Source organism: Lactuca sativa, chromosome 1, assembly GCF_002870075.4.
Source record: "Lactuca sativa cultivar Salinas chromosome 1, Lsat_Salinas_v11, whole genome shotgun sequence".
Taxonomy (NCBI): domain Eukaryota; kingdom Viridiplantae; phylum Streptophyta; class Magnoliopsida; order Asterales; family Asteraceae; genus Lactuca; species Lactuca sativa.
In genome coordinates this window covers 25,114,760-25,139,776 of record NC_056623.2, presented here as the reverse complement: position 1 = coordinate 25,139,776, position 25,017 = coordinate 25,114,760, and the positions used below count along the sequence as shown (strand labels likewise).

Genomic DNA, 25,017 nt, shown 5'->3' with positions numbered 1-25,017 from the left:
TTACGAAAAACGACATTGACTATTAGGTTGTGTCCCTGTGGATTTGACCCTGCTTCCATATGCTATCCATTAGTGCATTCGAGCATTGAAAATTTAATTTTCTTAAATCGTGTGCAACTACGGTTTAAGAGTGTCACGTCGTGACAATCTTACGTACTTCGATATCGACACGTATTGTACTCTTCTACGACGTGTCTCACTGATTTGACTCATGTCACATTGTAACCATGTATGCCTCAGGTCGTGAGGGTGAATAGACTCTCGTTTTGACACGTATGAATCTTGAACGTTTCGATGACTCATCACTCTTCATCTCATGACAAGCTCACTCTGACGCCGTGACATATTCAATACAACATCGTGGAGAACATTCATCCATGTCGTGGGATGCAACAGTTTGACCGTTGACTTTGACCTCCGTTGACTTTCTCAAAATAGCAATGTAATTTCATCTAAACTTCAAACGGTCATAACTTTCTCTTATAAACTCTGTTTTGCACGATCTTTATATCCATGAAATCATCTCAACAAGTTCTACAACAGTACTCAATTATCCTTTACTAAGTAGCATTTCTGAATGTAAAGTAACTCCATGGCTCTATTTCTCCTACTCGCCTCATATCATTTTATATATTCTAAAATGATACTTGGTCACGAAAGAAAGGTATTACACGTCTTCTCAAAACCTACCTTAAAAATAATAAGTGGATTCATATAAGCCTTGCTCCCCGCCACCACCTCATTAAGAATAAACGAGCCGTCTAAAACCTGCCATCCTTTGATGAAGGCAGACTGCTCTACACATGTCTATATGAGGTTATGTCAACCAAAAGAGCTAACTCATTCATGTCTAACATCATACGTCCTTCGCCAATATATTCTCCTCCTCGCACCATTGATAATGACTTTCTACACCCTCCTAACCATTGTGATTGGTTGCCTCTTTTGGACATGTTTTCTTGATAATAAAAAAACATTCCTAATGAATTTATGATTGACATGTTCGATCATCATATCTAAGAATGGTCTACCTTACTTCCACCACAACATACACATTTCCCCTACTTCCATCTTCCTTTAAAGCTCATTCTTAATGAGCTAATATTTTGATCCATACAATATAGATGTGGTTATTTTTATTAAGATTAAATTTCATGAACGGTCCCTATGGTTTGGAGTAATTTGCATGATTGATCCCTAACCTCTTTTTTTAACTCGAGAGGTCCCTCCTATTTGTTTTTGTTCCGCTTTTGGTCCCTACTGTTTGTTTTTGTTACGCGCTTGGTCCTTGTCTTACTTAAAAACACTATTATTTAAATAAGGAAAAATGGTGGGGTAGGTAAGGTAAGGTGAGTGTGGTGGGATTGAGAGTGTGTTTATTTAAATAAATTAAAAAATCAAGTGCAAAATAGTCTTGTTAGGTAAGATATGGACCATGCGCGTAACAAAAACAAACAGTAGGGACCTTCCGAATTAAAATAATAAGTTAGGGACCAAACACGTAAATTACCGTAAACCATAGGGACCATTCGTGTGATTTACTCTTTTATTAAATGTGTATGATATGTATATTGTATCATTTATATTCTTGTGTTGAATGGATTTTATCGTATAGTCTAGCTTAGCCATGGCCCTTTCCATACCGTTTTTTCTCACTTTGTGTGGGTTATAGATTACTTTTTAGGAAATTGAACAAATCACAAGATATCATAACGATTCTTGGCATGCTCTCTTTTCCAATCTTAACCTCCTCCCTCTCTACATCTCTCTTTCATATGTTTGTGAAACCCTATGCATTATTCTCATTCATAATATCTCTATTTCCTATTCTATTTTATGGAAACTCCAAGAAACCCTTTGGTATTTCCAAGACCAAACTGTTATATTGTTGTCTCTCAATCTTAATGAATTGAACTATGATGCTTTGAATAAATTGTTTGAGACATGATGTGTGAGATTTGAAAGAATTGTTCAAAATATATTGTATGAGCTTTGAAAGAATTGATGTAGTCAAGCTATGGCTCTTTCAAATGATTTTTAAATTACTGGAAATGGTGTGCGAAGAAAAAAATGGTATATAGCTAATTATGCATGAACCTTTAGGATCACATAATAAAAAGTAAAAACCATTTAAATTGGGTAAATTAAATAATATATTTTTAATGAATAAATTTATAACTATTTATTGATTAAAAGGAAAATAAATAAATAAAAGAGTTTAAAGGTTTGTATCGATCGGATACATTTCATCAATAATAAACAAAAACGAACTAAACTAAGCAAATAAAGAACATAAAAAGTAAAGAAACAAAGAATTCTCCAAATTGTTTTTCACTAAGAAAGGGGTTGTTTTCACCAAGAAAACGGGTTGTCACAAAGGCGGTCACCAAGATGATTACATTAGGTTTTCACCTTAATGTTGAATATATACTAATCTATACAAGTATATCCCTTGATTTAACGGATTGTATCTAATATATACTAAGAATCGATCTTTATCACAAAGATATATCATCTGATATCTATTCTATACATATTTGTATAATTACATAATATACAAAGGTTACATTAGATTATATGACTACATGCTGACTCTGATAAGGTTTAAGGCGCTACCGCTGACCCTGATGCTGGTACTGGTGCTGGTGGTCAGCGTATAGAGTGTTTCACTCATCAGATCATAAGGTGTGACCTTAAAATCTACCGCTATCTGCTGATGTTAAAACTAATCTTCTTCTTCAACTCGTGCTCCCCATGAGAGTAACATCGAAACTTTAAAATTCTATAGGTTTAGCGAATACTCTCCCTGAGAAAGTGTTTGACTCTTTCCATTTTTGATTACCAGTAGTAGAAACAACATTTATGAGTTGCAACAAATGGATAGATGACGAGTTTGGCTCTGGCTCCCCCTTTGCTTCTCACATTTAGCAAGTCGCTCCCCCTTTTTGACATCAACAACAAATGTGAGACTGGTGGAAGCGATCTGTGTATCAAAGTTGCAGCTTGTAATCTAGTAAAGTTTGTGATTTCTCCTGATAGTGTGGGCTTAAACTACCATTCACTGACATAGTGTTGCGAGATTTCATCAGCATGTGGTTTCATATGCTGACTCATTAATCACTTTTATTAAAAGAAAAAGGCAAGAGTGGTATGATGCGTGTGCTAAGTTGTGGTGTTTTAGCTTAACCATTGGCATAGCTTTTTCAAGCTCTCATCAGCTTATGGTACATTATGATGAATCATAAAGCTTTAAAGAAGAAAATAAGGAGATAGTGGATTGTTTCGGTCATGCTGAGTTGGAATCAGCATGAATCATCAATAATAATAACCCATCAGCAAGAAGTGGTTTAATCCTTGCACCATAGATTTAGTTGCAATGTAGAATCAAAGATTCACTGTCAATTCGTTATGATACCATGTCATACCTTAGACTAGGAGGTCAAGGACATAAATAACCCTCTTTCATTTAAAGACCAAACAAGTAACTCTTACTCTGATGATTGTGCAATCAGGGTAAGCCACTGGGTTATGCTCAATGTTTCAACATAGCATGAGACTTGATGCATACAGAAAGCATGCTTCCAAGGACAGATTCAGACAAGATGATTAATTAAAAATAGACACCCAAGCCTTTCTATAAATTTTTATTTGGATCAAGAAATCTCACTTAGAAGGTTTAGACGATGCTAGAAAATCAGCGTGAGAGGTGACTCAATGTAATCTTAGCAGACGGTCTCGCTGATGAGATACTTAAAGAGATTTAGGAACATACATCAACATGCTTCTAGGGACGATTATTTGTCAAAAGTTACATTCTTGGATTAATAAGTGTCATTGTCAAATCTTAAGATTGGTACAAAACAAAATAAATAATAATATAAACAAAAAAGTTAGTCAAACAAGAAAGTGATATTTTAATAACTTTTTTTGAGGTTCTTTATGTAGCTTTTTTCAGAAGAATCAAAAACGCATAAAATCTTTTGAATAAAATCTCAAAAGGAGAATCTTTTGAACTAAATACTCATTAATTAATTTCCTTTCTTCGAAATATCTGATCTACAAATCTAGCTATAAAAAAACACAATCAAGAACAAACATATTCATATACAATACACCTTGCTACAAACCAAGAGTGATGAATCCATTTGTCATTGAGATATTACAGATGGATTCTAAGCTTCATGTTCACCAAGAGCAAGAAAGGAGCAAAAAATAGTCTTTGTAAACAACGATTTAACTGGCTCAAATCCATGAAACTGTCATGTTAACAAGATCAACACAAGGGAATTTGAGGTTTTATCGGATTATGAGTCAGTAGATGAAAACAAGACTCATTGCATTGATGTTTGCTACTTGCATCCACAACAACGGGTGGAGGAGAGACAAAGTATTGTCAACAAGAAGAAGACTTGATTCCAACATTCTTGTCAACAACTAGAGCATTCAAAACATTCTGGATGGCCGTAGCTCTTTCTAACTCTAGAAGGAATATGTGCAAATAAATCAAAGATAGTCCTGAAAGATAGATGATATAGAAAGAAAATATTTTACTTATAAACACTAGAATCGCGGCTTAAACAAACTATGTAAAGTTCTAAATAAATAATAAATGCAGCACTTGTTTTTGTGTTTTTTTAAAAGCAAAGAGAAGCAATGTTAATTCAACCGAGTTAGAAAACAATTAAGTCATTGAAAACATGCCAAGATCTGCAAGCAATTTGTTTAGAGTCTTCTCGTCTAATGCCTTGTTGAAAATGTCAGCCAACTGATCAGTGGATGGAATGTAGAACAACTCCACTTTTCATTTTTAAACGATGTCCCTAATGAAGTGATGACGGATATCAATGTGCTTGGTCTTGGAATGATGCACTGGATTCTATATCATCTGAATGGAACTGGTGTTGTCACAGCAGATGGGAGTCTTTGAGAAGTTTATACCATACTCTAGGAGTTGATTATGAATCCATATAATCTGTATACAACACCCTCCAACAACTACATATTCAACTTCAACTGTAGAGCAAGACATTGATGTCTACTTCTTGCTGGACCATCTCACCAATCTTTCTCCAAGCATTTGAGCCCCTCCTGAAGTACTTTGATGATCAATGCCACATCCACCATGATCGAAGTCAGTGTATCCCACTAGCTTAAACTCAGAATCACGAGGATACTACAACCTAAGATTGTGTGTATGATTTAATTAACGAAAAACCCTTTTTTACAACAAGATGAGATTCCTTAGGACTGGCTTGATAATGAGCATACAATATGGTAGCAAACATAATGTTAGGATGGCTGGCAATAAGATAGACCAATGAGCCTATCATTCCTCGATACAAAGTTGCATTCACATCAATGTTATTTTGATCAGTGCCAATAGACACCGATGAGGACATTAGAGTCTTTGTCGGCTTGCAATTAGAAAAACCAAACTTCTTCAGTATGTCTGCAATGTATTTTGCTTGACAAAAAATACCAGTTAGTTGTTCAACATGCAAAACTAAAAAGAAAGTTAGTTCACTCATCATGCTCATCTCAAACTTCTTAGCTATGATCTCAACAAATTCTAAACTTCGATTCTCATAAGTGGATCCAAAGATGATATCATCAAAATACACTTGAGCGAGAATGATGTGAGATCCTGATTGTTTGATGAGCAAGGTGTTGTAAACCTTTCCTCGTTTGTATCCGCTTGCAATAAGATAGCTCGCCAATGTGTCATACCATGCTCTAGGTGCTTGCTTTAAGCCATAGACAACTTTATCAAGACGATATCCATGATTTGGAAACTCTTCACTTTCAAATCCTAGAGGTTGCTTTAGAAAAAATCTTCTTGAAGTTCTCCATGTAATAAAGAAGTCTTAATATCCATTTGATAGAACTTGAAGTTCTCGTACAAAGCAAACGCAAGAAATAGGCGAATTGCTTCAAGTTTAGCAATAGGAGAAAATGTTTCATCATAGTCTTGACACAAGTCTTGCTTTGTTTCTTATGATGATCCTATCTTCATCCACCTTATTTATGAATACCCAGTGAGTGCCAATGATCTATTTTCCTTGAGTTTTGGAACAAGAGTCCACACACGGTGACGTTCAAATTCATTCAGCTCATCCTGGATAGCCTTGATCCAGTCAGCTTCTTTCAAAGCGGCAACAAAATACTTTGGTTCAATCATCGAGACAGAATTCACAAACATACATAATTTGGTGCTAACTCTACTACGAGTGAGAATCCCAGAATTTACATCTCCAATGATTTGAGATTCAGGATTTTCTCTAAGAATTCAAGGATTAGAACATTCATTCGTTTTATTTGGAATAAAATCTTCTTGATTAGATGCTTCAGCTTCCTCAGAGATAATAGGCTGGTCTTCAGAGAGAGGTTGTGAGTTGATAGTTTGATCAATATTAGGAACAATAGGCTCAAAGTTATTTGGAAAGAATTCAGGAACAGGGTCTGAAGGACAGTAAGTAAGTTCATTTAGAATTGATGAAGGGTGCTCAATTCGGTCATGAATGAATGAGGCCTCATCAAAAGTGACATAAGCAGTTTCCTTAACAGTTTGTCTTGAAAGATTGAATACCCTGAAAGCCTTGGATACACTAGAATAACCTAGAAACACTCCTTCATCAGCTTTAGTTTCAAACTTCGAGCACTGATCTCTTTGATTCAGGATGTAACAAACACACCCTAACACATGAAAATAAGAGATGTCTGGTTTCCTTCCCTTAAGTAGCTCATAGGCAGTTTTCCCATGATGCTTAAAAATGATTGACTGGTTTTCGGTATAACATGTTTTGTTGGCATCCTCAGCCTAAAAAGGAAAAGGAAGAACAATTTCAACAACCATAGTTCTTCTAGCTTCAATGAGTGTTCTGTTCCTTCTTTTAGCAATGCTATTTTGTTGGAGAGTTCTAACAACAGAGAAATTCTGGGAAATTCCTAAGTTTGAGAAAAAGTCTTCTAGGGAGGAGTTTCGAAACTCAGTTCCATGATCAATAGATAATTGTCTGACTTTGTGATCATAGAGAACTTCCCATTAACAAGAGTATACTTCTTCCCAAATCTTGAATTAATCGGGGACTGGTCCAAAGAGATCCATGTGGAGGAGATGAAGAGATTTGATATAGGAAGAACATGACTTTGGCTTAAATGAAGACTTGGTTTTCTTTCCCTTTTCACACGCTGATCATAGCTTTTCTTTGACAAATTGCATCTTAGGAATTCCTCTTAGAAGCTGATTCCTATAAATCTTTCATATGTATTTTAAAATGAGATAACCTCTTGTGCCACAACCAATTTAGATGAGACCGAGCACGTGTAACATCCCAAAATTCAAAACCAAAAATAATTTTTTTTTTCATATTAATTAAATCATCAACCAAACGTGTTTAGTAAAACCAAACGGAATTCATATTGTAATCATAATCATCCAAAACACATCAGAGTCAAGTAAGTGAAAAAGTCACGGTGTGTACGATACGATCATCCTAAGTTCTTCCCATTTGATCCGGAAGTACCTGAAACATAAATTGAAAACCGTAAGCATGAGGCTTAGTAAGTTCCTCAAAATACTGCATACCATACATATATGCCAACTCAAGGATGTACCAGATCAATTTCACCCCCGAGTCTATTTCACCCTCGAGTCTATTTCAACTTATATGTCAGCACATGGCTGTATCGGGTCTATTTCACCCCCGAGTCTATTTCAACTCGTATGTCAGCACAAGGCTGTATTGTGTCTAATTCACCCCCAAGTCTATTTTCACCCCCACATACATATAGCAAACATGCACACATGCATACAGCACATATAGCAGGAGTCACAAAGACTACAAGTACATGCAATCCCTAGTGTCCTACAGTATAGTGAGTAAACTCATCTCAGTCTGTTGACAATCAATAGATGCTCGGGCTTCTGAACCAGAGAATCCCTGCACAAACCAACCAAATAAAACCCTAATTAATAATTGGTTCAGAATCGATAATCGAGAATCTAGTTCATTGGTCGAACACCCAGGGTAAAAGACCATTTTACCCTTTCCTCACTTGACCCAATATGCAAGGCCCAAACTCAATAGCACTAAAAGCCCAATAGTAGCCAAATTTCCTAAAGGTTACCCAAATTCCAATATGGGCCCAAATCCAAGAAGTCCTAAAGCATAAAAATGGCCTAAATTCTGAAAGGCCAGTGGCCTAATAAGGCCCAAAGCCCTAATAGTCCAAATATGGCCCAAAACGCAAAGCCAAAGCCTAGGCCTGGTACGTTGTGTTTACCAGACGTACGCTAGATGTACTAGGTAGTGTGCCTAATCGGGGACTCAAACGCGTACGCTCATCGTACGTGCCCATTAAGCACTTTTTCCCTTAAGCACTTAATGTTTGCAACCAGACGTCCAAACTTCATATTCAAGCCTTGGGGAACGTCTTAATTCACAAAGTCATTAACTTGGAGCCTTTTCATGGCCCCAATGAACTCAAACCCTATATTTAGCATTGTAGTTTCATCAAATGGACATAAACACATACATGGTTGATCCACAACCATCAAGATGCTAACTTTATGTACTAGGGACCTCAGAAACATCAAGATAAGCAACTCCTAATTTCTAGAGTGGAATAAACCTACTAGATCTTATTCATAGGACTAAAAAGTGACCAAAACTCCATAAAGACTAGATCTAATCATACAATTAGAAAGTTCCCAGATTTATACCTCAATGAAGCTGGAAAAGATGAATAGAATTTGGATCTACAAGCTCTCCCTTGATTAAAGCTCCTTCTTCAAAACTCTTCTTCCTCAAAGCTCACCAACATACACTAAAACACACATAAAGAGGGTCAAATCTTCTCTAGAGGGGCCAGGGTTTCAAAATGAGGCTCAAAGGGTAATGGAGGCTGAGAAATGAGGGGATCATAGGTCATAATATTGCTTAAATAGGGTCGAAACCCTAAACTTTAGGGTTTGTCCCATTGGTGCGTACACCCATCGTACGAAAATTAAGCCTAGTGTACTCCCACTTTTCTAAAAGTGGCAACAATGACCCTATAGGGACCAAATTAGCAAAATGTTTACACACCAAGGGTAAAAAATGAAAACTACCTAGGATCACGTGTTACATCACGAAAAAAGATGCAACAACGAAGAGAGTTATACTCATGGTTGGAAATACTCCGCCAGAACTGGACATCCATAATACCGAGATTAAAATCCCGAACACATCCAAGTAGGAATGGTATGAAAAACAGAGATTGAGTCTCCACTTCGGTATAAAGCCCCATCCGCCAAGCGAATTCCCGAAGACTACATTCCCTATAAACACCACCCAAGCGAAACACAAGTGCCCGGTTGTAAGTAAAGTCAATGGTGCGTTCCTCGAAGCATACGGTAGAGAAAAACTCCACCGATAACTCCCGGTACACGGGGTTCTTGAATTGCAAACAAATTCCTCCACCCGTGACAAGTGAAAGAAAATTGATCCCCTTCGTATGTTTTCGTCCAATAGCGTTCCAATTCAGCAACCATTCCCACACCACCGAGCCATCCCCAATCGATAATTGGAGCTATCTCAAATTCCCTGTTGTACAACCATCCCAACCGATTTTCATATGTAGTCAACAATGGTCGGGGAATGTTTTGTGGAAACTGATATAAAGGATGTATACTCGCCACATCAATCGGATTTTCCTCCTGTGGAATAGCCCTTCGAGGTCCCATTTCTGCATAAAAAATTAAACCAAAGCAGCAAACACCCAAAACATTAAAAAAATAAAACAGATTGCCAGAAATCACGACGTAGCCAAGCTCGCCACGTCGTGGACCGCAGTCGGGAAATCAATATAGATCGGTTACTTTATATGCGATTTCAACCAAAAATAATGCTTGGGGTTTGTTCCTATGGATATTTAAAGGACATGCAACCTAGAATCAACAACTAGTTTCAACCAATTTCGTGAATCTCATTATTCACATAAACCCTAACCATGAAAATGTAAAATTGTAAGAAATAACTACAATTAATGGTTAGAATACATACCAAATGGAGTTATACGACAAGAAATTCGAAGGATTTGGAATACAAATTAAGAAATCGGTTGTGGGGACCCTGTTGTTTCCGTTCGTGAGGCAGCATTCAAATGGGGAATGGGGATTATGCGGTCAAAGGGTTTTAAGAAATGGTCCCCCCCCCCCCCCCCCGGTGACTTTTTAAACGCCACGCCGTGACTGGCTTTGCCACATCGTGGACTTTGAAAGATTATGAGCTGTTTTTAAAAAAAATTCATCTGATTTCGTAATTACTCTTTAACCACGACGTGGCTCTATCAGACCACGACGTGGCATATGCCTGATCGCAAAATTTTTGTAAAATCACTCATTTTAACTAACTACTTTGCATTTTATTTATTAATTAAAGCTCCCCACAGCTAATTCTTTACTAAGTATAAGATATTAGACGATGAGTTGATATCTTTCCTAATTAAAAACTCAAAAATTAAAAGAAAAGAAAATGCAAACCAAGCTCGGGTTGCCTCCCGAGAAGTGCTTCTTTTTCTTGGAGTCTTGAGCTGGACTCCGTGCCTCTTACGTTGAATCCTCTGAAGAGTCCACCACTAAGATCTTTTTTTCCTTGAATCGCCTCTTGTAAGCTTGAACTCGCCTTTTGTATGCCTTCTTTGAATTCTCTTTTTTAGCTTTGACCTCTTCTTCAAGCTTGCGTTTGGTCCCTTTAGTTTCTTCCTTTCACTCTATAGCATCCTCCTCCTCTTTCACCACCGGCTTTGTCACCCTTGAAGTAATCTCCTCTTCATCACTTGTCATCTCATCATCTTCTTTGCTCACCCAAGAAGGTGGACTCTTGTAAGATATGACTTTAACCAAATATGGAACAGATGCCCTCGATTTTGTTCTTTTGACTTGATGAACTGCCTTGATCTCTTCTTCCATAAGCTTTTCCAGTTCTTCTAGTTCATTGTCTTCATTAATTGTGAACACCTCTTCTTGAACATGATCCTCTTGGAAGTCATCTTGTATTCCAAAAACTTCGTGTTCATCTCCAACCCTCAAAGTGAGCTTAGACTCATGAATATCAACAAGAGCTCCAACAGTGTTAAGTAATGGAAGACCAAGGATAATTGGGACATTGGGGTCTTCCTTCATATCCAACACTACAAAATCTATTGGAAATTTTTTTTTTCCAATTTTCACCAAAATATCCTCCACTATGCCCCAGGGTTGTGTCACTAAACGGTTCGCCATGTGAATCGTCATTTTTGTAGCCTTCATCTTCTGAATTTCCAATTTTTGATAAAATGAAAAGGTATCAAATTAATGCTAGCCCTAGAATCGGCTAAAGCATTAACCTTCATTTTATTACCAAACTCACACGGAAGAGTGAGGCGTCCAGGATCCCCCATCTTCTCTGGTGTCTCTCCCAACACAACTTTTGAGCTTTATTCACTTAGAACCACCTTAGACTGCTTCTTTAATTGCTTGCGAGTGTCTATCAAATCTTGCAGTAATTTCTGATGCTCGGGAATTTTGGATAAGGACTCGACAAAGGGAGTATTAATCGGGATCCCCTTCACATGCTTGACAAACTGTATATGCTCCTTCTCCATTAGACTAAGTGCAACTCGGGATGGAAATGGAAAAGGCGGCTGATAAACCGGAACAGGTTCAAAGACTTTTTGTTCAGACAAGAGCCACGTCATGGCGAAGCTGTTTCAGCAACCCCTTCACTTTCGAACTTTGGCTTCTTTGGTTTTGGATCGGGCTGCTGTGGTTCTTCTTCCAATGCCTCCAGGAACTCAGAGATTGCTTCTTCTTCAGTATCGATGGCCATTACATGAGATTGGGTCTTTACTTCAGGATTCTTCGGGGACAACTTTTCATGAACCAGAGTGGCTAGTTGACCAAATTGTACTTCAAGGTTATGGATGGAGGCTTGCTGATTCTTTATTAAAGTTTGTTGTTCCATAATAGCAGAATCAGTGGCATCGTGTCTCTTTTCCGAAGCTTCCATAAACTTCATCAATATGGTCTCTAGATCAGGTTTCTTCTCAGCCGATGGCTGCTCTTTTTGATAGAAGACTTGCCCTGTTTGCCTATACTTCTCTTCTTTTTGCTTCTTATACTCTTCATATGGCAGCCACTCCTTCTTTGGTTTCCTCCAGTCCTCATCAAACTTATCCCCATTCGAGTAGCACACTTGAGCTTTTCTGCTCCCAAACTCGTCTAAATTGCAGTCCTTGGTCAAGTGTGGACCACTAGATCTCTCGCAACCCACTCTTATGGCATCAATTGACTGGTCCATTTGTGTTATCATTCGATCCAAATTATTCAGCATGGCCATTACAGCTGCTATTTCTTCAGTTTGGGCCCCTCCACCGCCTTTGATTCCATCTTGCCTAGGGTTGTGGTATTCGCGAGAGTGCTTTGCGAATTCTTCAATCAGCTCCTTGACCTCCCTTGGATTTTTCTTTGTCAAAGGTCCTTGAGAATCAAGGAGTTGTCTCGTCATAACGTTGACCCCATCATAGAAGATTGACATCTCTTGTTGCACATTTAGATCATGCTGAGGGCAATTTCTGAGCAAGCCCTTGTACCGCTCCCATGCTTCGTATAATGACTCCCCCGGCTGTTGCTCAAAGTTGGCTATTTCCTTCTTGAGTTTGGCTATCTTGGATGGCAGGCAAAACTGGTCTAGGAATTGCTCACGCATTTGAGCCCAAGTGGTAATTGTACCCGGTGGAAGTGATTTTAACCACCCCTTAGCAGCTCCTTTGAAAGTGATGGGAAGCATCCTAAGCAAGACTGTGTTTCTATTGACATTTGGGACATTGAAGTAATCCGTAATGTCGTTGACTTCATCTAGATGCTTAAAAGCATCCTCATGATCTTTCCCAAAGAATGGGATATCCTTCAGTGCAGTCAAGATGAATGTGGCAGTGGCAGGTATTGCGGGTTGGACTAAACCAGGACCCACATCTTCTCGGATCCGCTTCTTGTAAGCTCCCATGGACATCTCTTCAATTGCTGCCATCTCGTTCCTTGGCTCGTTCTCGGGTTCGCTCGTATGTTCTTCAAATTCGGGCTCGGTATCGTATTCAGATTCGGTTTGGACGGGTATTTGATCCAAGTGCTCAAAATTGCTCTTATGCTTTGAGGATGAACTTGACTCTCATGTCTTCTTTCCCAACTTCCTTGAAAAAGCTGACTTGAATTCTTGTAAGGGCGTCTTTTTCTTGTGAATTGCAGACTCGGGATCTTAAAGTGGTGGCACCAAGGGTGTGTTTGAGCCTCTGGTCATGAACTCCTGCAAATAAACTAAATAAACAAGGTAAAACTGAACTAAAATAGAAAAACTAACTAACAACTAAAAATCTAGAGTTCTAGGTGTCCACATCGTGGAACGTATCTGGCCATGTCGTGGACTCTGTGACTAAAATAAAAATTAAACCTTGCTGAAAAATTAACTTTTTGTGGGTTTTACTCCACAAGAAAGATCGATTAATTTAATGCAAATAAATAAGCTAAAAACTAATCCGTTCCCCGGCAACGGCGTAAAAAACTTGATGTGCACGAAAGTACCCACTAATTTTAATATTTATAACCTAACAAACTTAAACTAACTATGCACTTATAGGCAGTGTACCTAGTCAGATTACAGTATAGCTTGGGTAAGTCGGGTGTCGATCACAGGGAACGGTGTTACTAATTAATTTAGTTACTATTAAATTAACCTAATTATTAACAAGTTTAAAAGGGGTTTTATCTGATTTTACAAGATCAGACGAACTTAACTCAAATTCAATAAGTAAAAACACACTCTTGTCTAGTTTGAATCCACTTCTTCCTTATGGCTAGCTAATGATTATGGATTATCAAGTTGGTTTTAATTGTATTAGTAATTTAGTTCTAACTTTACCAATAATTAACTAATTCATGTCAAACCATGTATGTTCACACACAATTAAACACAAAACTAATTATGAATGTAAATATGCTATGTAAGATTTGTTATATAAACGCAATTATAGTCACAATACACGTTCTCTGGCACAGCTAAGCTTATTTACTCTAATTACTAACTAAGATTGGTCAATCCTAGCTCTAACAATTCAATGTTCACTAAATCATTAGGTAAACAAGTTCATGCAGTTAATGGTCACTAAGCTACACAGAACATGCAATCAAGCAATTAGAGAAACAAACATAAGCATGCTAGGTTATACAAATCAAACACAAGCAATTTTACCAACTAAATAAATCCATAAAAATTGAGCTATTCATAAGTTAGAAGCTTCATCTAGCTAAACAAGAGTAGCTAGATTCAGCTGCTCATCATAGCAACTAACAAACTAACACAAATTGAAGTGATAGAAAACATGTTCTTAATTAACTAAAATATGGACCGTTACTCTTTTTGGTGTTGAAAACCTTTTTCCAGAACCTTTCTTCCGCTCAAAATCGCCTTCTGGAACTCCTTTCTTTAGCCAAAAAGTCCCCTCTTCGTAATGATCAAGAATGCTTAAATAGCCTCCAAAATCTCGCGCCACGTCGTGGCTATCCAGGCCACGTCGTGGGCTCCAAGTTATCCTTACCGGGTAAGGATTCCTCCATAATGCGATCTTTATCTTCTAGAATTCTCATGCCACGTCGTGGCTGACTTTGCCACATCGTAGGTTTAGTAATTTTCGTGGATTTATTCATCTCTTGTGTTCCAAGTCTCCCATGTTCTACATATTGTCACTTTTGGTCCCTCTCTTCGAAAATCCTTTTAATTGACTGAAAATAACAATTTAAAGTCATAAGTACCATTATTCTAAACATATTATCAACTTGTTAATAAAAATGTACTTAAATATTGCCTAAAAATAGGTATAAATATGAAAATATCAAAATACCCCACACTTAGGCTTTGCTTGCCCTCATGCAAATTTAAACTTAACCCTTAATTACTAACATCACATAGAACAATCCGACTCCAGCTCAGCTATTATGCCAAGACCTCAACGCATGCATTTGTGTCTAAAATTTTCCTAAAGTACCCCCCATACTTTAAATACTCACAATCTAAACACTTTTTGTTAAGGAAACAACGCCTTCTATATCACCTCCAAGAATTTTCTCATATTGATCCGAAATCTGAGAATTCATAATTCTTGTAACATTATGGTGAGAAGAAGCCTAGTTTTTTAAAATAAGTTGAATGCTTCTAGCATGATCAACAAAATTTTCTTTTTTAGAGTGAAGAAAATTGTTGGTCAACGAGATACAAGTGTTTTTCTTTTTTAAAAGAGAAAGAGATTTTTCGAAAGAGGAGAGTTTTGATTAGAGATTTTTTAACTCAAATCTAAGAGAAGATCTTTCTTTATTTGGTAAATCGAAACATAAGTGATCAATCGTGGCGATTTTTTCGATGTTTTCATCAGAATAGTTAACAATATTTTTTACTTGATACGTTGAGGTTGCGTCCCATTCCTTAAGGTCTGTACCAGCTTGAGAAGGATCAATGTCAAGAGTGTCAATGCTGTCATTTGATGTGTCAACGTGAGATTCAACGATCTGGGTCATGAGACACTTACCTTTTGAAGCTTCGTCGTCTGAGAGGTTTTCATTTTCAAAAACAGATCATAGTGTGATCATCATCTCTTGAGCAGTTGAGCAGTTTTGAACCAAACGATACACGGAATAAGGAAGTGAGTTTCCAATGGCAATTCTCGTCTTTACATCGAGATTCATCACACTTTTTTCATCCTTGTTGTATCCTGGCACTTATTTCCTTTTTAGCTTACTATCGGATGCACCATCATTATATGATTGATGCATAACGACGATGGGACCTTTATTGATGATGTCAAGCATGTCAAAGTCCATGATCTCGAGAACATCCATGGCTATTGATTTCCAAGTAGTGAAGTTAAGTTCATTAAACGGAGGAATCTTTTGCAAGCAGTCAATTTTGGAATATAGGAGGTCGACATAATTCCTTGAGTGTATCAAAAACTTGCTATGATACCAATTAAAGGTTTGTATTGATTGGATACACTTCATGTATAATAAAAAAGAACAAACTAAACTAAGAAAATAAAGAAAAAAAAAGTAAAGAACACGAAGAATTCTCCACAATGTCTTTCACCAAGAAAGGGGTTGTTTTCACTAAGAAAACGGGTTGTCAAAAATACGGTCACCAAGACGATTACGTTAGGGTTTCACCTTAATGTTGAATATATACTAATATATACAAGTATATACCTTGATTGAAGGGATTGTATCCAATCTACACTAAGAATCGATCTTTATCACAAAGATATCAGATATGCTATCTATTCTATACATATATGTATAATTACCTAATATACAAAGATTACATTAGATTATATGACTACATATTGATGTGTATAAGGCTTGAGGTCCTAGCGTTGACCCTGACGTTGGCGCTGGTGTTGGTGGTCAGCGTGTAGAGTGTTTGACTCATCAGATCATAAGGTGTGACCTTACATAGTTTATTTTGTAAATTTAATAAAATACTTTATTAAATAAAGTTATTTAACTAACTAATAATCTATTTTATTAATGGGTTGGGCTATTAAATTGCTAGAATAACTTGGGGTTAGCCCACTTGGCTAACATTCCGTCTAATAAGGTGTTCCTAACAAGAAGATATTGGGTTCATTTCTAGGCATATATGAAATTGTCGTTCTGAAAAAAATGCTAGAAAAATACTTGTAAAACTCGAACCAACACTTTACATATATAAAAAAAATAATAAAGAAATGGAAAAATGACTTATGAGGGTAACTACCTCTTATGTTTGTTCACATGTTGGGAACTTTTTTCTTTGTACACATATAGCTAACTTACTTGTTTTACGTGTTCACATTATACAACTATTACCGACTATCACCCGTTTTACCCGGTTGCTTCTAATTACATAAGTTAAAAATGATTGTGTGGCGTCTTATATGTTCATTACACCCCCTTTCTCATTTAATTAGGATTTTTCATTGCAACTTATTCCAAAATCTTTTCCCGATTACCGTTTTCTCATAAATCAATCGATCCAACAAAGGAGGGGATTTAGGGTTTGCACTTGAAGCGTGGATTTGAAATCAACAACTGTAGCACGTCAGAATCATCTAACGGTAAGTATCTGACATTATATTTTCATTGCAATGGATTATTTGCACCAAAACCGTTAGTATATTTTGACCCTACAAAAGTGTGAGTCCGTGGTGTGGATTTTTGTGGCATGAACTATAGAGAATTTGTGTTGTGGGTTACAAAGTTGAACAAAGGAAACTATGACAATTTGTACTACTATAGTAGAAAGGAAAGCTTGGTAGAGGGTATTATAAGAATCGATAATGATGCTAATTTTTTTAGTTTATTGAAGATGGTTATAGTCCTAGGAATAAGCAAAAAATGAATTTGTACATTGACCACCAAAACGAAGCTATTCTATATTGGGCTGATAAGGAGGTGTTAACCGGAGATGAAGGGCATGAGTTTGATATACAAATTTATGATATCATGGAATATAAACATGAACCTGATGAAGAGGTGCATACTTTTTTGACAAAACTATTGGTGGAAATTTTTTGAACAAGTTGTCAGGTATACCCATTCCTAATACTAATGCATAAGTAAGTGATGACAATAAAGTCACTAATGAAGTTGATGAGGTTGTGTTACTTTTCCGTGATGAGAACCAAGAATGGGATAATATGGACCCAATTTTAAGTATGAAGTTTTTTAACCTAATGGAATTAAAGTTATGTCTAACCAACTATGAAGTCAATAATGGGTATGATTGATGTTGAAGTTGAAGCTAACATTGCAGGAGAAGAAGAGGTTCAACGGGACATTGAAGGAGAAGTAGAAGTTAAAGATGACATTCTAGGAGTACCTACACTCTAATTTAGGAAGAGGACAAGGAAAACTTTAGAAAGAATTACAAATATTATGCCAGGGAAGAACATAGGGAGGAAAGTTGGAAGTAATAGTGAACACCTAATGGAGATTTGATGTTAATGTCTTGTTTAGCTTTTGGCAAAACTTTTGGTATGCATGTTTTGAAATCTTGGGTCTTTTAATAGCTTTTGGCATGTTAGGAAAAACTTGACACATTTGGCACATCTTTTGGAACACATCTTTTTCGATGCATGTTTGAAGTTTTTAGTCATGTAAGACACTTTTGCACATCTTTTGTAATATCATTTGTGATGTTTAACATCTTTAACAATGTTATTTAGATGTTTTTATCTGATTTTTATGTCAATTACATTATGGCAATTAAACTTTTATGCCAATTACATCAAGTAACAAGAACACATGATTTAGTCATAGTACATCCAAATTTCATTACATTCAAAACTTCGTGAACTACATGATTTATTAATAATACATCAAATAGGATACAAGAACACATCAAACTTTCAAAACTACATCTTTTAAATAAAAGAAAAAAACACAAACAATACAACTTTGTGAGTAAACAACATCCAATTCACTTTGTCCAGTTCTTATCTGAAAACCAAATGAGAGTTCTTCTTTTGTTCCAGTTTCATCATGCATATGCTAATTTCATTTTCCAATGTAGAAAGTTTCAAGCTAACATTGCAAGTTTATCCCAATTTCTCTTCTCTTATACCATCTGTTATGCATTCATATTCATCCATCTATTCCCAAAATTTACATTTTGGAGTTATGCCACTCTTCAAGAAAAGAATAAAAACGGTTAAATTTAAGTGAAAGATGAAAAAGAAGCATCCATTAGTAATAACTAAAAAAAAATTGGTTTACCGGTGCGTTTTGACACCCACGAAACTTTCTTCCAAGATTGGTGGAGGCTCCTTGAAATCTTCACGAGAGATGGTTCCTTACAATTACATGGATGGTCAGTTTGATATTTGTCACTTCGTTTGAAAGAGAAAGATGAAGCAAAAGAAGCCATTGTTGATGTCAATCTAGGGCTTGATTAATGAATGAGCTATATATCACCCTCTTTATAATGCAATGATGTGTATTATGCCACGTAGATGCCACATAGCATAATGTATATGACAACCAAGCCTTCAATTAGCCACGTCAGCTGTAACATACGTTAGCCATTAATAATGGTATAATGTGAACACATAAAACAAGTTAATTGGCTATATGTATACCAAAAAAAATTGCCAACATATGAACAAACATAAAAGATAGTTATCTCCGTTCTAAATCAACGTCACTTTTCTCTTACCTTTTTTGTGAATGATGGTTTCAAGCAAGCCAAAAGAAAAAAAAGATCAACTTTTATGTTGGAGTGTCTAGCAATATTATTTCCAAGCTTAATATGGATATTGATAGAATCATAGAAGTAATCTATCATAATTACTATTTTCTGATACCAACAATCCCTACATTTATATTACGGAGTGTTGGTGTTTTGTTTCACTAATTATATTTAAGTATAAAGGGGTTGACTTGTTGACCAAAATCAATCTTGATGAATATTAAACAAGGAAGGTGCAGAGTGCATACTTGTTTAAGTTTAATCAAGATTAAAAGTAGATTGTCATTTAGGGGGCGAAACCCCTGAATGAACGGGGGTCAGGGGGCAGCGCCCATGGGAGTGGGGTCCAAGGGGCGGCAGCCCCTAGCAGGGTCCAAGGGGCAGAGCCCCTAGCTGGCGTCGAGCTATATTAAAAATGCATCATAAATCCAAATTTAGAATATTTGATGCGTTTTTTTGGCTTGGTATTAATCCTTATAGAAAACTTAAATTTATGACAGTTTTTTATTGTTGCCAAACTATTTTATGACAGTTTTGATAGTTTTCAGACAAAGGAGGCATTTAACCAATTTTGGTCAGTTTTTTGGTTCTAACGAAATTTATACATCCCATTCTCTATTCTAAATCTCTTCTAAGTCTTATCCAATCAAAGATTAGGGAGTAGCACCCAAATACTTTGATTTGATAGTGAAATCACAATTCTCAGAATATCTAAGTGCCTTTATTACCCCGAAATTCTAACAAAAATCAAAATATTATGTGATCACGGCAAGTGGCGATTATGTGAAGGATATGACAAGCAAGTTTGACAAGTTGAACAAGTTTGAAGGGCAAGATTTTCGTAGATCGTAGAAGAAGATGCACTTTCCCTTTACCACTCTGAAAGTGGTGTATGTTCTGAGTACACCCATGCCAATCTTACCAGAATCTATTGAAGATGAACCTCTAGAGGCAACAAGAAGGAGATCAAAGTGGGAAAATGATGATTACATATGTCGTGGTCATATTCTCAATAATATGTCTGACTCTCTGTTTGATATCTATAAAAATCTCAAATCTACAAAAGAACTGTGGGATTCTCTTGAATCCAAGTACATGGTTGAAGATGCTTCTAGCAAGAAGTTTCTTGTTAGTAACTTTATGGTTTACAAGATGATTAAATCTAGCCATGTTATGGAACAATTCCATGAAATGTTAAGGATTCTGGGACAGTTTTCTCAACACAATCTGAAAATGGATGAAGCCATTTTTGAGGCTGTGATCATTGACAAATTGCCCCTTCTTAGAAGGATTTTGAACACAATCGGAAACATAACAAAGAGGAATTGACTTTGACTCAACTTGTAAGCCATTTATAGATTGAAGAGTCCTTAAGGACTCAAGAACTTGATAACAATCCTAAAGGCAAGAACCAAGTTGGTTGCTCTTCTGTAAACATGGTGGAAGGAGAAAGTTCAAAGAATACCAAGAAGTCTAATGGAAAAAGGAAGTTTAAAGGAAAGGATGACGATTCTTCCAACAAGAAGTATAAATTGGTTTGTTGGAATTGTAACAACCGGGTCACTTCAAGAAAGATTGTTGTCTTCATAAAGTGAACAAGGATGGTGCTGGACCAAGTGGATCCAAGGATTCAGAAAAGCAACAAGGTCAGATTTATGTTTTCATGCAGAATTCTAAATATATTCAGAATTATATTTATGTGATTTCTGAAGCATTTTTTGTGCAAGATGATAATGTTGCATGGTGGGTTGATTCGGGAGAAACAAGTCATGTTTGCAAAGATCTATATTGGTTCAAAGACTTTCAACCAATTGAAGATGGATATGTTGTGAAGATGAGAAATGTTGCAACTGGACCAAGAAAGGGACTAGGATCTGTTTTACTTACCTTCACTTCTGGGAAATGTTTGTTTTTGAACAATATTTTATATGTTCTAGGGATTCGTAAGAATCTTGTGTCTGAAATTGTATTAAATAATTGCGGTTACAAACAAGTATTAGAAAGTGACAAGTATATCTTGTCAATACATGGTTTTTTTATGAGATTTGGATATGTATGTAATGGAATGATTAGGCTTAATATTAATTATCCTTCTATTGATAGTTATATTTTCATGAGTTCTACTAGTACTAGAAATAATTTTAATAAATATGAATTATGGCATGCTAGACTAGGACACATTCATTACAAGAGATTAAAAGACATGTCGAAATGACTTTAATTCCTGCTTTTGATATGCAAAATAATGAAAAATGTAAAACATGCATGCTAACTAAAATCACTAGACAACCTTTCAAAGATGCTTTTTAGGGAAAGCAAGGTATTGGATCTTATACATAGTCATTTATGTGATTTCCATACAACACCTTCCCTTGGAAACAAAAAGTATGTTGTTACTTTTAATGATGATGCATCTAGATATTGTTATGTCTATTTGATACATTCTAAGGATGAAGCACTTGATAAATTTAAAATTTATAGACAACAAGTTGAGCTTCATAAAAATGAATTAATAAAAATCTTGCGTACTGATAGAGGTGGTGAGTATTATGATCCAATTTATTTTGAATCAACTGGAATAATACATCAAACCATAGCTCCTTATACACCACAACTAAATGGTGTAGTTGAAAGGAAGAATAGGACTTTGAAAGAAATGGTTAATTCCATGTTGTCCTATTCTGGATTAAGTGAAGGGTTTTAGGGTGAGGCAATGTTAACTGCATGTTACATCTTGAACATAACTCCAAATAAAAGGAGTAAGAATACTCCTTATGAAATTTGGTGTAAAAAGGTACCAAATTTGAGTTATCTCAAAGTTTAGGGTTATAGAGCAGTTGTAAGGCTCATTGAACCCAAAAGGAAAACATTGGATGAAAGAGGTATAAATTGTATCTTTATTGGATATGCTGAGCATTCCAAAGCTTATAGATTCTATGTTTTATAATCTAATGACTTTGTGTCTGTGAACACTGTTATAGAGTCAAGAGATGCTATCTTTGATGAAGAAAGATTTATATCTATACCTAGACCTAGGTACATGATTCAACTGTCTTTCAGCAAGAACACAACTCAAGCTGGAGATGATTCTGGTGGTACAAGTTATGTGCCTGAACTTAGAAAGAGTACTAAAGCTAGAAAAGCTAAATCTTTTGGATCTGATTTTCAACTATATTTAGTTGAAGGAACAAGGGATGAGACTATGTCTCAACATCAATATTGTTTTAATATTGAGGAGGATCCAAAGACTTTCAGTGAAGCTATGGCTTCTAGGGATGTTTATTTTTGGAAAGAGGCAATTCATGATAAGATTGATTCTGTCATGCATAACAATACTTGGGTATTGTCTGATTTACCTCCTGGTTGCAAGGCATTAGGATGTAAATGGATCCTCCAAAGAAAAATGAAAATGGATGGCACAATTGATAAGTATAACGCCAAATTGGTTATCCAAGGCTTTAGACAAAAAGAAGGCATTGATTTCTTTGACACTTATGCTCCTGTTGCCAAAATTTATACTATTAGATTATTCTTAGCTCTTGCAACTATACATAATCTTGTGATTCACTAAATGGATGTCAAAACTGCATTCTTGAATGGTGACTTGGATGAGAAAATATACATGAAACAACCTGAAGGGTTTGTGATGCCTGGAAATGAAAACAAAGTGTGCAAGTTGAAGAAATCATTATATGGTTTGAAAAAAGCACCAAAAAAATGGCATTAAAAGCTTGATGATGTTGTCTTATCTAATCGTTTTGCATTAAACCAAGCTGACAAGTGTGTATATAACAAATTTGATACTTCTGGCAAAGGAGTCATGATTTGTTTATATGTAGATGATATGTTGGTTTTTGGTACTGATTTAGAAGAAGTTGAGAAAACCAAGAAATTCTTATCATTTAGTTTTGATATGAAAGACATGGGGGAGGCTGAGGTAATTCTTGGTATAAGAATTAGAAAAGGAAACAATAGGATTTCAATTTCTCATTCTCATTATATTGAGAATATATTGAAAAAGTTTAACTTTGAGAATTGTTCTCCTGTTAGCACTCCTATTGATCCTAGTCTTAAGCTTCTACCTAATAAAGGATCTCTAGTGTCTGGACTTGAATACTCAAGGGCTATTGGGTGTCTAATGTATTCCATGATTAGTATTAGGTCTGATATAACATATGATGTGGGAAGGCTTAGTAGATATATTAGTAATCCTAGTTCACATAATTGGCAAGCTGTGAGCAGAGTATTCAAGTATTTGAAAGGTACCATAAATTATGGTTTAAATTATAGTGGATATCCTTCTATTTTGGAAGGTTATTCAGATGCCAGCTGGATTAACAACTTAGAGGGTCACTCCTCTACCAGTGGTTGGGTGTTTTTCTTGGAGGATTTGTCACTTCTTTGGCATCCAAGAAACAGACTTGTATTACTAACTCAACCATGGAATCTGAGTTTGTTGCATTGTCTGTTGCTGGTAAAGAAGCTGAGTGGCTAAGGAATTTGATTTATGAAATTCCATTATGGCCCAAACTGATATCTACCATTTCTATTAGATGTGATAGTCCTGCAACTTTGGCTAAGGCTTATAGTCAAGTGTACAATGGAAAGTCTAGACATTTAGGTGTTAGACATAGCATGATTCGTGAGCTCATCATGACTGGTGTGATATATGTGGAGTTTGTAAGAACTCAATTGAATTTGGCTGATTATCTAACTAAAGGGTTTAACAAGAAATCTTATGTACAAGGCGGTTGTATGGATGTGTTTAAAGTCCACTTAAAATCTTTTATATTGAGATACCCAATTCCCATCTAATGTAATATTAGATGCTGAATTCAATGTGGAAGGCTTGATATTTGAAGACTGGAACACATTTTATCATCATCCCAAGGTATGTGTTCGGTACTGCAAGTTATGTAGGTTGAAGTTTTATTTCTTAATAGTTCTTTGAAAAATTGCATTTGCAGGTGCAAGAATAAAAGAACTACCTATATAAGCATGAAGTTTAGCTGCTTCAAGAAGTTGGGACTTGACTTCGATATGCTTATTGAAGGATAGGACATAAGCTAGTAAAATATAGTGTCCAATTAGAACTTATGAGAATGTAAATTGTTGTGTGTATTATCTTCATGTATTCACTATGAATAGAAAGTGTTCAATCCTTAGTGACACCCTAATATTCGAATATTTTGAATGAATAATATACTAATGTGAAATTCAATCGTCACGACATTTCATTTATGCATTGGTTTGTTTTTGTTATGTTTTGTTTTAAGTTAATCAAGATTACACTTAAATGGGGGAGGTTTGTTGGTGATTTGTTTCACTAATTGTATTTAAGTGTAATAGGTTGACTTGTTGACCAAAATCAATCTTGATGAATATTAAACAAGTAAGGAAGGTGCGGAGTGCAGACTTGTTTAAGTTTATTCAAGATTAAAAGTAGATTGTCATTTAGGGGCTAAGCCCCTGAACGGACGGGGGTCCGGGGGCAGCGCCCCTGGGAACGGGGTCCAAAGGGCAGAGCCCCTGGCTGGGGTCGAGCTGTATTAAAAATGCATCATAAATCCAAATTTAGAATATTTGACCCATTTTTGGCTTGATATTAATTCTTATAGAAAACCCGGATTTATGACAGCTTTTTACTGTTACCAAACTGTTTTATGACAGTTTTGACAGTTTTCAGACAAATGAGGTATTTAACCAATTTTGGTCAATTTTTTGGTACTAA

At 36.0% G+C, this 25,017-nt stretch overlaps 1 non-coding gene across 1 annotated transcript; it reads left to right on the top strand.

The window, feature by feature from the left end:
• Positions 1-12,573: 12,573 nt before the first annotated feature.
• LOC111876336 (small nucleolar RNA R71) lies at positions 12,574-12,680 on the top strand. The gene has a single exon (XR_002844974.1). It is a non-coding gene; the product is annotated as a small nucleolar RNA R71 (small nucleolar RNA).
• Positions 12,681-25,017: the final 12,337 nt, after the last annotated feature.